This window comes from Temnothorax longispinosus, chromosome 3 (assembly GCF_030848805.1).
Source record: "Temnothorax longispinosus isolate EJ_2023e chromosome 3, Tlon_JGU_v1, whole genome shotgun sequence".
NCBI lineage: Eukaryota > Metazoa > Arthropoda > Insecta > Hymenoptera > Formicidae > Temnothorax > Temnothorax longispinosus.
Window position 1 is genome coordinate 16,472,855 of NC_092360.1, and position 12,537 is coordinate 16,485,391.

Below are 12,537 nucleotides of genomic sequence, written 5' to 3' on the forward strand. Positions count from 1 at the left end.
TACCTTCTTTTATTATAAAATCTCGGTATGACTTTTATCACAAATGAATATAAGAAATCTTTAATATTTTAATTTTAAAATGTGCAAATATATTGTTGAATATTATTTAAGTTTCTTCAGACATACTTTACATTCAATAGAATAATTCATTAATACAATTAAAGTCATTATTAGCATGTCTAAAGTATAAAAGATATTGCTCTCTTTGTCTAACAGTTACTATAATATATCTGACTCTCTTTCTCTTTTTCAGATCGTACAATACTCGCATCTCGCTCGGATTCGCGTTCCTTATGCTACGCATATACAATTCTATCTTTCTCAGGTTCGTGAGTGGTGCTTCAGCGTTTGACGCTCGAGATTTATATTAATTTTAGTAAGTATATATATATTTTGTTAATAATAATAATATTGATAAAAGTGATTTTAGCAGTGGTAATAATGATTCTAATATCATGTTAATAATGTATCATGCAAGTAGGAATGGTTAGCATTCTCGTTAGTGCAGGAAATCAATGAAATTAAATTGTTTATATATAATAAGATTTTTATTATTTTTATATCTCGCGAATGGTTGGGAATTTGATAGGAGTGTATAGGAAATATATTGTAGGACTTTCACTAAAGTATAATATAACATTGGAAAATTTCATTGTTAATATATGTACAAATTATTAATTAAATAAATTGGTACTCTTTAATTCGCATATTGATATTGTTATGTTCTTTTTATTTAAGAGGGTTTGAATTTCTAATATCATCTCGTTTATGAGCACTCTTTATTTTATTATTATAAATATTTCGTAAATAAACAATTGCAGAAATAAAAGTTATTATTATTTTTCGTAGGTATACTGATACGGGGTTTATATGTGCGGTCGATATTTATATGTATCAGAACGAGCTTTTGTTACTATATATTTCAGAGTGTTGTTGCACAAACAGATGTATGTATTTTTACGATTAATTAAGTATAGGAGTTTAGTGAAAATTATGCTTTATATATTATTTTTAGGGGAAAAGGTTTATGTTTTCAGGGTATATAAAAGGGGATTTTTAATCGTTGTCGTTTACTGGATATTAGAATCTGAATTCCGATATCCTTTAAATTAACCAAATACGAATATGCAATACTATGTTATTGGTAACTTTTGGGGACATATATTTTATACCGGGCGGTTTTTCCTTTGGATTTTCATATAGCTTTCATTAATGGAGTAACGAAATTTTGACTTGTATAAAAGTTGTTATATACGATCTGAGGTATAAGTTAAAAATATTTATTGACATGGTCAGTAATTTGTTTATGATTGTTTATAAAAGTAAGTTACAATTTTGAATAATTATATAGTAAATGTTTTTCTATTGATCGGTTCTAGTGATTATTCCTTATACACGTTTATATTGTTCTCATTTCAAACTATTCGTTTTCTATTTTATTTTAATTTATTAAGAATTTATTATGGCTATCCTTGTCTTACACTTTGTGAACTGGTATTAAACTATCCTCGTCTTTCATGGAGTGAATGTTCAATTTCAATCCCGTTTATTAGTTTAATTAATTTAAATAGAAAATCGGCGTTAACGTTACTGGTGTTTAGGAGTATGAGAGATTCCATTTTTATCATAATAATTAAGTGTTAAAATTTTTGTTCAGAAATGAAATTTTTCGGTCTTAAAATGTATAAAAGACTAAAATATTAATGTAAAAGTGATTTGGTTTTTGTAAGTCTAAAGGGTAGGAAATTCAAAATGGCGGACGTGAAACTTTAATAATTTATAACTCGAGAACGGTAAGAGATAAAAAGATGGGGTTTCTTTTGTTGTGTTCAAATAATTAAGGGCATTATTTTAGGTTGTTTAAAATTTCTGTGTTTTATGGATTTCCATAATTTTTAATTATATCTCGGAATTAAGAAGAGATATGATGTGGGGGTTTTTGTTAGGTTACTTGACATGCTCTGCTGAGTGTTTGCAGTGATTTTATTCATCATTTTTAATAATATTTTTTATGATAAATTTTATTGTTAATTAGTTTATTTTGAGAGATACAATAATGGTTTATAACCAAAAGTTGTTTTAACTTTTTGTGATAGTTCCGGTAGTCACACTAGCTAGGTCTGTTAATAATATAATTTAATTATTTATAACAATCATGTTTAAAAAAATGCTAATGAGATAATTATTATTTTAGTATGATAATGTTCTTCAGGCACAAAAGGTTATGTTCTTATGAATAATCTGTTTTTAATTTATTTATTTATATTTTATTTTAATTTCCTTAATTTATTCTTATGGAACATGTATTTATTCGTGTGTTAAACTGAATTTATATTGCATAAAGGTTCTCATAAAGCCTGTAATATCCATTTACGATCAATTGTAGTGATGCTGGGGAATTTTAACAAGCAATTGTCCAAAAGTTTATAGTGTGATTCATGAAAATGGGCTTAAACTTGAAAAGGTGCCTTTAGGCAGTCATGTTCTCTAGGCTTGTGTCTACTACTTTAAGAACGCGTGCTCGCATCAGCTGAGTGATTGTTATGACAGTTAAGTTAAGGTGTGATTATTTATTCTTATATTGTTTTCAGGTGCTGTGCAATATGGATGGAAATCGAAAAAATTTATGCAGTTGGAATATAGCGGTGATTATACCGTCAGACGTGACACCAGTGTCAGTATATCCCACCAACACACCAATAGCTGTCTTGTCGAATTTCGACGTAGGCTTTGGTACTCTTGCATATCCAATGCATCCGAATTTCTTTATTTGTTCAAAATGACAACTTGTTTCTGATGAAAACTTCTTCAACGGGATCTCGTACTCTAAAGTTTTATGTGGAGATCTGTTGTACGCATGCACAGCAGCGTCAACTGCCAACTCCCACATACTCTTTAGTAATCCCGAGTCGAGCATATATGTTTTTACTTTCTCTTTCAACGTTCTGTTGAACCTTTCTGCAACTTCATTATGTTCTGGAGTGTACAGTGATGCAAATATGGCTTTTATTTTTTCTCTTTTTAATGCCTCTTTAAAAGCACCTCCCGTAAATTTTTTGTCTTGATCTGACTTTGAATAGCATAGCTTTTTCTTCTTTTCCTAGTAGATTTCTGGCGGATATAAGATATTTCTCTAGAGCCTCTCCCGATTCATCTTTTGTCTTCAGAGAGTAGGCTTTTGCTAATCTAGAATAGTCATCTATAAAAGTGATTATAAACCTCTTTTGTCCTGGATAGGATGTAGGTTTTATTGGACCCATGATGTCCGTATGTATTACCTGTAGTGGTCTCTGTGCTCTATTTCTGTTTTCTTTAAACGGCAGTTTTGCCATCTTTGCCATTATACATACTTCACACTCTAATATGGAGTTATCAAACTTTACATTCTCTAATCTCTTTTCTACTTTTTGTAATTGTTTTAGATAGTTTAACGATGCATGACCTAATCTAACATGCCATAACATTGCCTCATTTATTTTCTCTAGTTTCTTTACTTTTTCAATTACTGAGCTTTCACACATTTCTTCTATATTCTCTATTGTCTGTATATCCTCCAACTTAATGACTTGCTCGAGTTCAGCATTGTTGTGTTCTATATTTTCGTTTTCGTTCACATTTGTGAGCTTTCCTTCATTCTCCCTCCCAATCGCAGAGCCAACATTATCCCTCTCATCTAACTCTCCCTCCAAAATTGATAATTCATTGGTCTGAATGTTTGCTTGCGATTGTTCAGGAAGCTCACTATGTGGAGCAATTTCTGCTCTACATCTGTAAATTCCTTTAAAAACTATTTTATTTGTCAGTTTATTGTAAACTTTAAACACTTTATCATCTAAATAAATACTGAACCCTGCATCAGCCAACTTTCTTAGATGTAGTAAATTTTTGGATACTTTCTTTGCTGCAATTACATTTGTTAATTTAATGACTCTCTTTTCTTTTTCATTCGTTATTAGCAAAAGATCTCCTTTACCATCTATTGAAATGTTTGCAAGCTCATTTTTATTCGCGCATTTAATAACTCTATCTTTACATTTTTCAAACTTTGACAGAATAAAATTCTTATTCACAATATGATCCGTAGCACCCGAATCTGCAGTAAAATTGACTACCTCTTTTGAACTATCTCTATCTTCTATTAATTTAACCATGTATTATTTACCTTCTTCTGATTCTCCTTCATTTGCTGTTTTCGTTGATATAGGTTTCTCAGCTGGTTGTATCTTGGTTATTTTCCCTTTGTTATCTACTCTTTTTGTGCCTTTTTGCACAAATCTACCCTTTTTCTTTATGTTTTTATTAACGGTTTTATTTAAATACCTTTTTCCTCTAGCTCTGTTCGCCTGGGCTTCGGCACTCGGACAATTATCACCCTTGTGACCTCGTATCTCCTGGCAGTAGTAACAAAACCAGGCACCAGATTCTATTAGTGGACAGTCCTTCGCCATATGACCCATTCGGTTGCATCTGTAGCACTTCACTTGTTTCATGTTCTCTTCTGCAGCAGCCCTCTGTACCCTGACTTCGGGTTTCTCTAATTTTTCTCTATTCTCGTTTTTAGTCTCTGCTTCTAACTGCATCATAAAAGACTTTATTTCATCTATGTTCATTTCTTTAAGATTAGTTTGTCTTCTAATTAAATCTACATTCCTCAGCTCTGGTACATTAATTGACACAGCCTGATAAAGTGCAGATCTAATCTCTTGTTCTGCAAGGGGTACCGCATCTTCACATGATTCATATTCTCTAATTATTGAATCGAAGCGTTCACAAAAATCACTTACTTTTTCGTCTTTTCTCATTTTAATTTGATAGAGTTTAGCTCGTACCGATGCATGAGTAACGTTTACTTCACTCTTTTTATATCCTCTCAATTTCTTCAAAATTTCTTTCGGATTTTTTTCATGTAGAATCCTTTTATAATAGTTTTCATCTAAATGATTGATTATTATATCTCTAACTAGACTTTTTCTCTTAGCAACTTTTAGTTCGGAGAAATTTTCTGGACTTTCAATGTTTGAATCTATTACATCTAACAACTTGTTATTCATTTATTCATTAACTCAGATTTTAAATAATCCATCCAAAGATCAAAGTTGGATTTTTGCGTCAGCTTATATTCTCTTCTAATATGCAACCTTTGACTGTTCAATTCCAATTCTATAGCTCTTTTTATTGTCTCTAAACTTCTATCTTTTTCGGCTGAACAGACTGTTATTTCATTTAATTTTCTCTTTTTAGACTCTACCTCTAGTTCTTTAACCGTTTGTTTACTGTTTTCTACTGAACTTTGGGTATCTTTATTGCTTACCTCTAAACGTCTAAGTTTAACTTTTTCTTTCTCTAAGTTTAAACGGGAGACTTCCACCATATTCTCCATCATCTCGGTGGCCTTCTTCATTACTTTATCCAGCATCTGCATCGAATTTTCCATTTTCTCAACCATCTTTTCTTGTTTCTCGTAAAGTATCTTTGTCCCTATAGGTAGTACAGGACGATTTTCAGCCCATTCTCTATTCACATCTATGTTTTCTATTATCTTTGGTTTGCCGCGTTTCGGGATTGCACTCTTTGCTTCAGTCTCCTTCTTGTCTTTTGCTTCTATACGGAATTTTGAAATTACTATTTTTATTTTCTCTGAATGCATATATATATTATTCTTCTGGACTACTTTATTTTCAAAAAATACTCTCTTACCTCTATCTTTTCTTACTGTCTCCTCGTTTTTATCTTTTGCTTCTCTATCTATTACCGTGATAAAGCTGCTATCGCTGTCGTAGTCGACCAGCGCATCTTGGCCTTCTTCTTCCATCTATATCGGGATTTAAATATCAATTGAACATTAGCATTCCTCTTTTGACAAGATAAACCAACATTCGTATTGACAAATAATAATTTACAATTTCTATCACTAGATCTCTTTCAGCGATAAAAATTTAATGCTTATGAGGCTATATAGAACGCACTGCAATTCACAATAACCCCAAAGCGAGAAAACCACGCGCCTCTGCAGGGCTATCCGCACGCGCACACCACTGTCCGTTGCGATCCCCAGCACTGCTGAAAAGATCTATGGGAGCTCGGGTTGATCACGCACACGCACGGGGCCCATACAAATTTACGCGGCTTCCCTAAACAGTAATCAAGCTACACCGCACAGCAAGTCATGCTCAATTACCGACCCGATACATATCGATTTCAAAAAAATAAACTCATATAGAGTCATATAGAGTTTTTATACATACGCATACACATACATATACATGTATCGCAATCTAGCCATCTAGCATACGCATACATTTACATGTATCGTAATCTAGCCATCTAGCATCGATGCCATGTTGTTAGTCAAAATCGATTATGTGTTTGTGCGCGCCCAGCAACAAGTTCTGCGCGCCAAAAACAATGACTCTCGCCGTCTACGATCGGACTTCCGCGCGCCAAAAATTCCGCGCGCCAAAAGAAATGACTCTCGCCGTTCACGATCGGACTTGCACGCGCACGTCGCCGACTTGCTACCAAGCGGCATTTTTCTATCTCTTTTTCCTTCATCATTCTCTACTTCTTTATTACACTTTACACATCTATTCTCTAATTCTCTTATTACCATTATTACCTCTATTTCTATTTCTCGAGAAAAATGGCGAAAACATCTATCTCCTTGTAACAGTATTTATCGAACGAACATTCTTATTAACTGAGAATTCTCTCGTTTTGCTCGTCAGCAACGAGGAATATTATTTACTTACCCTCTAATCTTCTAGATGCTTCTATCTCTTTCTATGCCCCTCGCCGGCGTCTCACACACTTCGTATATACACTTTCGTGCTATGTTTCTCACGCAGGGGAATCGTGCCCTGGGCCTATAACCTATTGGAAATATAATCAGAGACGACTTGAAATGTGGTGAGATGAGCATGGAACACAACAATCTTGGTCTTTGTACACTCTGAATACTGTCTTTATTATATATAAGTATATCACACTCTGTAACTTAAACCGTAACTAACACGTCTGAACACGACGGTGATCGAGGCTCTTGTGAGCACCACTGATGCCCGCACGCACGCGTGGCGCGCCGAGTCGCGCCGCCAACCGGGAGCTGCCCTCTAGAAGGGCGGGAACTTATTGCTCGTTCAAAGTCTTCTCCTAACAATTTTACATTCAGTTATTATTCTTTCCGAGCGCGTGGGATCAGGAACAGAGGAAATTGGCGAGACAGAGAATGGGTTGAAGGAAGAGGATGGAGAGAAGAAAGCTTAAGAAGAGGGGAATATAGAGGAAGAGGAAGAAGATGGACAAGCAAAAGGAGAGGAAGAGGAAGAGGATGGACAGGCGAATGGAGACAAAGCGGACGAAGAGGAGGGAATATGAGGCGCACAGTTTTTATTTTTAATTATTAATCAAATGCAATTATATACATAAAATTAAAAAAAAAACTAGTTTTTTGTTGGCTGTTTGCAATCCTCGAATCCTTCATTTCCATATTTTTGCATTCTTAAACACTGCACATAATTAAAAGAACAGAATTCTTCGTTGCCTCTGTGAAATTATATTTATATGTAAAATAAATTTCGAATATCTTTTATTTTGCGATATTTGTGGAATCGAATAGTAACATTTTAGATTAATTTATGTCACGAAAACATCGTGCGCACAAATTATCCAAAGAGAATGTAATCTTACTATTTTAACTAATTCTTTCTCAAGATTCGGCGACTCGATCAAATAACTTGTACAAAATGCATTTACGTATAGAAAGCCCCGTCGTCTAGGCATGTTAGATAAAAAGCTTTGACTAATCGAGGGATTATCATATAGGCGAGGCGAAACACAAAGTCGAATTAGGAATATACGAATTTTTTCTGAAAACTAAAATGATTCTACGAGTATCGACGTTAGGTGAAAAAAACAAAGACTGGAAATATGATGAATCGGATAAATCTTCGATGTTATACTTATACGAATTGTGCGCGTGTACTGACCTGATAATTACGTGGAATTTGATTCGTTGACTCGCACTGTGTGCATGTAGGAATAATTCGCTTAGTTAGCTAATTACGACATTCGTATCATCGACGGGTGCTCCCTAGTCGCTCTCACGCGATCGATGCACGTCCGCTCGTAAAATTATGGATCCAGATATTTATTTGTTGAAAAGGAAAAGGAGAGTTTAACAGTTGATTAATGCTGTTTGATTGTATCGATAATTAAAACGACGATTGCTTGTAAACGACTAAGTATTTTGTCGCACCGTGTGCACGCAGATTTGTAAGACGATGGGGGAGAAAGAGATTACTTCTAGCTTCGAATACGATCAGATCGATAATCTCGAAGCTATTCGCAGATCTACGTTTGACTTTATACAACGTGCGCAGTGATATAAAATTTTAAACGGATTCATCGTGACGGAGTTGTCGACGACGGTCACTTGGATTATCGTAACGATGGATTGCGAGAACGTTCGAGAGACCTCTTCGGGACGACGAGCAATTTCCGTTGATATAGATTACGCGCTAGGATAACTCTTGAATGCTAATTATTTGATTAATATCTATAGCGCGTATTTGTAGAGTAATTCTAGTCGCAATCGCAATTAACGGTGAGTAAAATAAAAAAAAATAGATCGGTAAAAATAATGTTATACGTAAGATTATGTAAATAGTGTAAAATTAATTATGTAATTTTATTGCTTTCTACAGTTATTTATGTAGAAATATATATTGTAAATTTTTCAACGATATGCTTACGATTATAAATTTCGAATGTAAATGAAGAAAGTATATATATTTTTAAGTCTTGTCTACCCCTATTTCATATATAATACTTTAAGATTTGGTTGATTAGACTCAGCTTTATACGCGATCAAAGGTCCCTAATTTTAGAAAAATGTCTGTAATAGCTTTTACTTCTGTAAATTTTAAGATATCGGTCTATTTTTAATTTTGTTATATTCTTTAGTCTTCTCTATTTCTATTTTATTTTAGATATTGGAGTGCACTTTTTTCTAAAACGTCGAAAAATCATTTTTAGAAAAAATGTACATCTGTGGCTGGTATTCATAGTCAGATCTTATATTTAAGATCGTCTTAAGTACGATCTTAAAATGCCATTAACCAATCACAGAGCCGTATTAGCATCTTAAGATATTACTTAAGACGGTCTTGAAATAAGATCTTGAGATATCGGGCTCTTTTTTTTTTTTTAATCGATAGAGAATCATTCAACGAAAGTTGGTATTAAATTGGGCGATGATCTGTAAAAGGGTTCTTTAAAAAAAAATTTTTTTTTTTAGAAAAGTATGTTTTACGCTGTAACTTTTTTAATATTTGAGATAGCAATCTATATTTAATTCTATTGTATTTTCCAGTTTTTTTCTACCCCTATTTCATATATAATTAATTAAAATTCAGTCTGTAGAAAACTTCATAAGTTGCGAGTTTCACATGTCACATGTCATTTAGTGAATTTCAAGATAATATCGATTTTTAATAATATATTTTTACGAGAAACGGAAGAAAATAAATAAGTAATGGAAGAATATAAGAATTGTAAGTATATATATATATATATATATATATATATATATATATATATATATATGCATGTGTAATATGTTTAATATTAATATAAATATAAATAGAATATTAACAGAGATATTGCGAGCGACCCAACTGGCCAAATTTTATTGATTTAAACCGCTACGTTTCGACCGTGGATCCGGTCTTTTTCAAGCGCTCTCTCACAAATATATTCGTCAGGCATAATGCCCTAACTATGCCGAATCTAGAAACTAAACGACAAATTTCAGTACTCCGCAATAAGTAAAAGACAATCAAAAATCCGTAATTATACAATTAGAAACTTACATATTTGTGCGTCGGGATCAAACAATACAATATAAAATATTCGTTAAACAGCATACTTCGTTAGATGTTTGTGTCATGTCAGAGCCGTGCGGTGGTAAAATTTAGACTGACGAACTTGACGATATAAAAACAAACAGTTGCCGTAGTAATAAGCTAGGACGTAGAGAGGGAAGTGGCGAAGAAGGGGAAGAAGTTATAATTCTTTTATGATATGTTTGTAGAGAACGTTAAGATTCTCCGTGTCCTTTTGTAAATTGATAGTGCCGTCAAATTTTTTAATAAAAAACATCTCCGCTGATTCCCTCTTTCTAGTATGTCTTTCTTGGTGTAATATTTCTGGCTTCCCCCAGTCAAAATCATGCCCATAAGACATTCAGTGTTCGCTTACTACGGAATAATTACTAGTGTGCTTTCTGATATCGCCCTGGTGTTCCCTGAGGCGCGTGCACAAATGTCTCTTAGTCTGCCCAATATACGTAGCCTTGCAATCCCTGCAGTTTATCTTGTATACTGTGTCGGTTTTTTTAAGGTCGTCAATTCTATCCTTACCTCGTCTTATTAGGCAATCGAGTTTTTTAGGGACTGTAAATAAGGTGGTAATGTGGATTTCTTTTAACGTGCGACAAATGCTATCACTCAACTTTTTGATATAAGGTAAAGGTATGCAGTTTTTTAAATCGAAGGTTGCATTATGGTCAATCGAGGTGTTATGTGTATTGTTGCGTGTTTTGAGAATGTCTAGACGCTTGGCGATGTGTTTATTAACGATTGGTTTAGGAAAGCTATTATTGTACAAAATTTCTTTAACTATTTTAATATTGCCGTCATGAAATTTTTCATCTGAAAGTAATATGGCGCGGTCAACCAAGCTGGTGATAGTGTTTAATTTATATTTTAACGGATGGTTAGAATGAAAATTTATGTACCGTCCCGAGAACGTTGGTTTGCGATACCAATTAGTTGTCAGTCTGTTACCGTTCCTGATAACAGTCGTGTCAAGAAAATTGAGTGACGCATTTGTTTCAATTTTATAAGTGAACTTAAGTCTGAGATGATATCCGTTGAAGATCTTTAATATTAAGCCCACACTTTTTTTGGGAACCACCGCGAATATGTCATCCACATATCTAATAAATATCGGGATATTACAATTTAAAAGGTTTAAGCAATGCGTCTCTAAGTCGTCCATGACGATATCAGCAGCATCGGGCGATAACGGAGATCCCATGGGGCTGCCGAAAATTTGTTCATAAATTTCGCCGTTAAAGCTGAAACTAGTGGACGATAAGATAAGGTCAATTGCGTGTAAAAATTGTGGTAAATTTAGGTCAGTCTTTTTAGAAATGTGGTTCCACCTTTTTTCTATTCCCTTTAGAACTAAATCTTTAGAGATGTTCGTGAATAATGCCGTGACGTCTAATGAGATAAGTATTTCGTCATCGTTGATTTCCTTATTATTGATAAACCTCGCAAAGGACCAACTATCTTTAATATGTGATTTCGGTTCCGGAATTGACGAGTGTAAGGTCTTTTGGAGGAGACTAGCAACATTATAGAGCGGGCTTCCCAACGCTGAGACAATAATGCGTAACGGAAAGCCAGCCTTATGAACTTTCGGCAGTCCGTAGGCTCTCGGTAAATTTCCGTTGGTACAATTTAGTATTCTATACATTCCATCACTAATGATGCCCTTGTCATGCCAAGATTTAACCAATTCATGAATTTTTGATGTAATTTTATTAATCGGATCTTTTTTCAATTTTTTATAAGTATTTTGGTCTCCAAGCAATTCAGTCATTTGGTTTACATACGCGTTCTTATCCAGAATAACAGTTACTTGGCCTTTGTCAGCCTTGGTGACAAGGACATCATCATTGTCCCGCAAGAATTTCTTGCAAGTAGTAAATTCTCTTGTGAAAAATCTATCGATATGGTTAACATGTCTATTCATACTGAGGAACTTGTGTAGCGAATTAGTAATGGAACGGCGTGTTTCCTCTACGAAGCTCTCCGGAATTTTATATGTATTAAATTCAAAATTTTTAATAATGTCTAGAGCGGAGCACAAACGATCTTTTCTCTCTCTCGAATTAATTGGTAAAGCGAAATTTCCACCAAAGCTTAAAAAATTTAATATATTACTTGGTATAGATTTACTACTCGCATTTATAATCCATTTGCTGCGATCTATGCTCGAAAATGAGTTGTAAAAGGTATTTTGTTGAGTCATAATTGTATTAAATTTACTTATTAATCTTAATCTAGTTTCATAGTTATGTCGATCTATGGTGTAAGTGTTAAATGTATAAAAGTTTTGTATAACGTCATTCGGTAAAATAGAAGCAAGTGTGTCCTCGATTTTCTTAACATTAGATCGCAGAAATTTTAAATCAAAGTTGATATCTTTGATTTCAAGGTTAAGTATGTTTCGTTGGTAACGTTTTTTCAAGATGTTGGACTTGCGAATTGCACTGTTGCTTTGAAAGATGATGTTGAGTCTCAGGTTATATATGTGTGGAGGTAAGACGTCATCTCTTCTACATCGGAGCAGGAATGTCAGTCGATGTCTAAGTGAGTTAATCTTGATCCTCATATTAATCCAAAATTTTAGGAGTTGCGTGGTGTTGTATCCGAATTTATTTGTAATAGTTTCAAAATATCCTGATAA

The 12,537-nt window shown here is 33.7% G+C and overlaps 1 pseudogene; it reads right to left on the reverse strand.

Moving 5' to 3' along the window:
- Nucleotides 1-2,709: 2,709 nt before the first annotated feature.
- Nucleotides 2,710-5,527, reverse strand: LOC139810051 (uncharacterized; annotated as a pseudogene).
- Nucleotides 5,528-12,537: the final 7,010 nt, after the last annotated feature.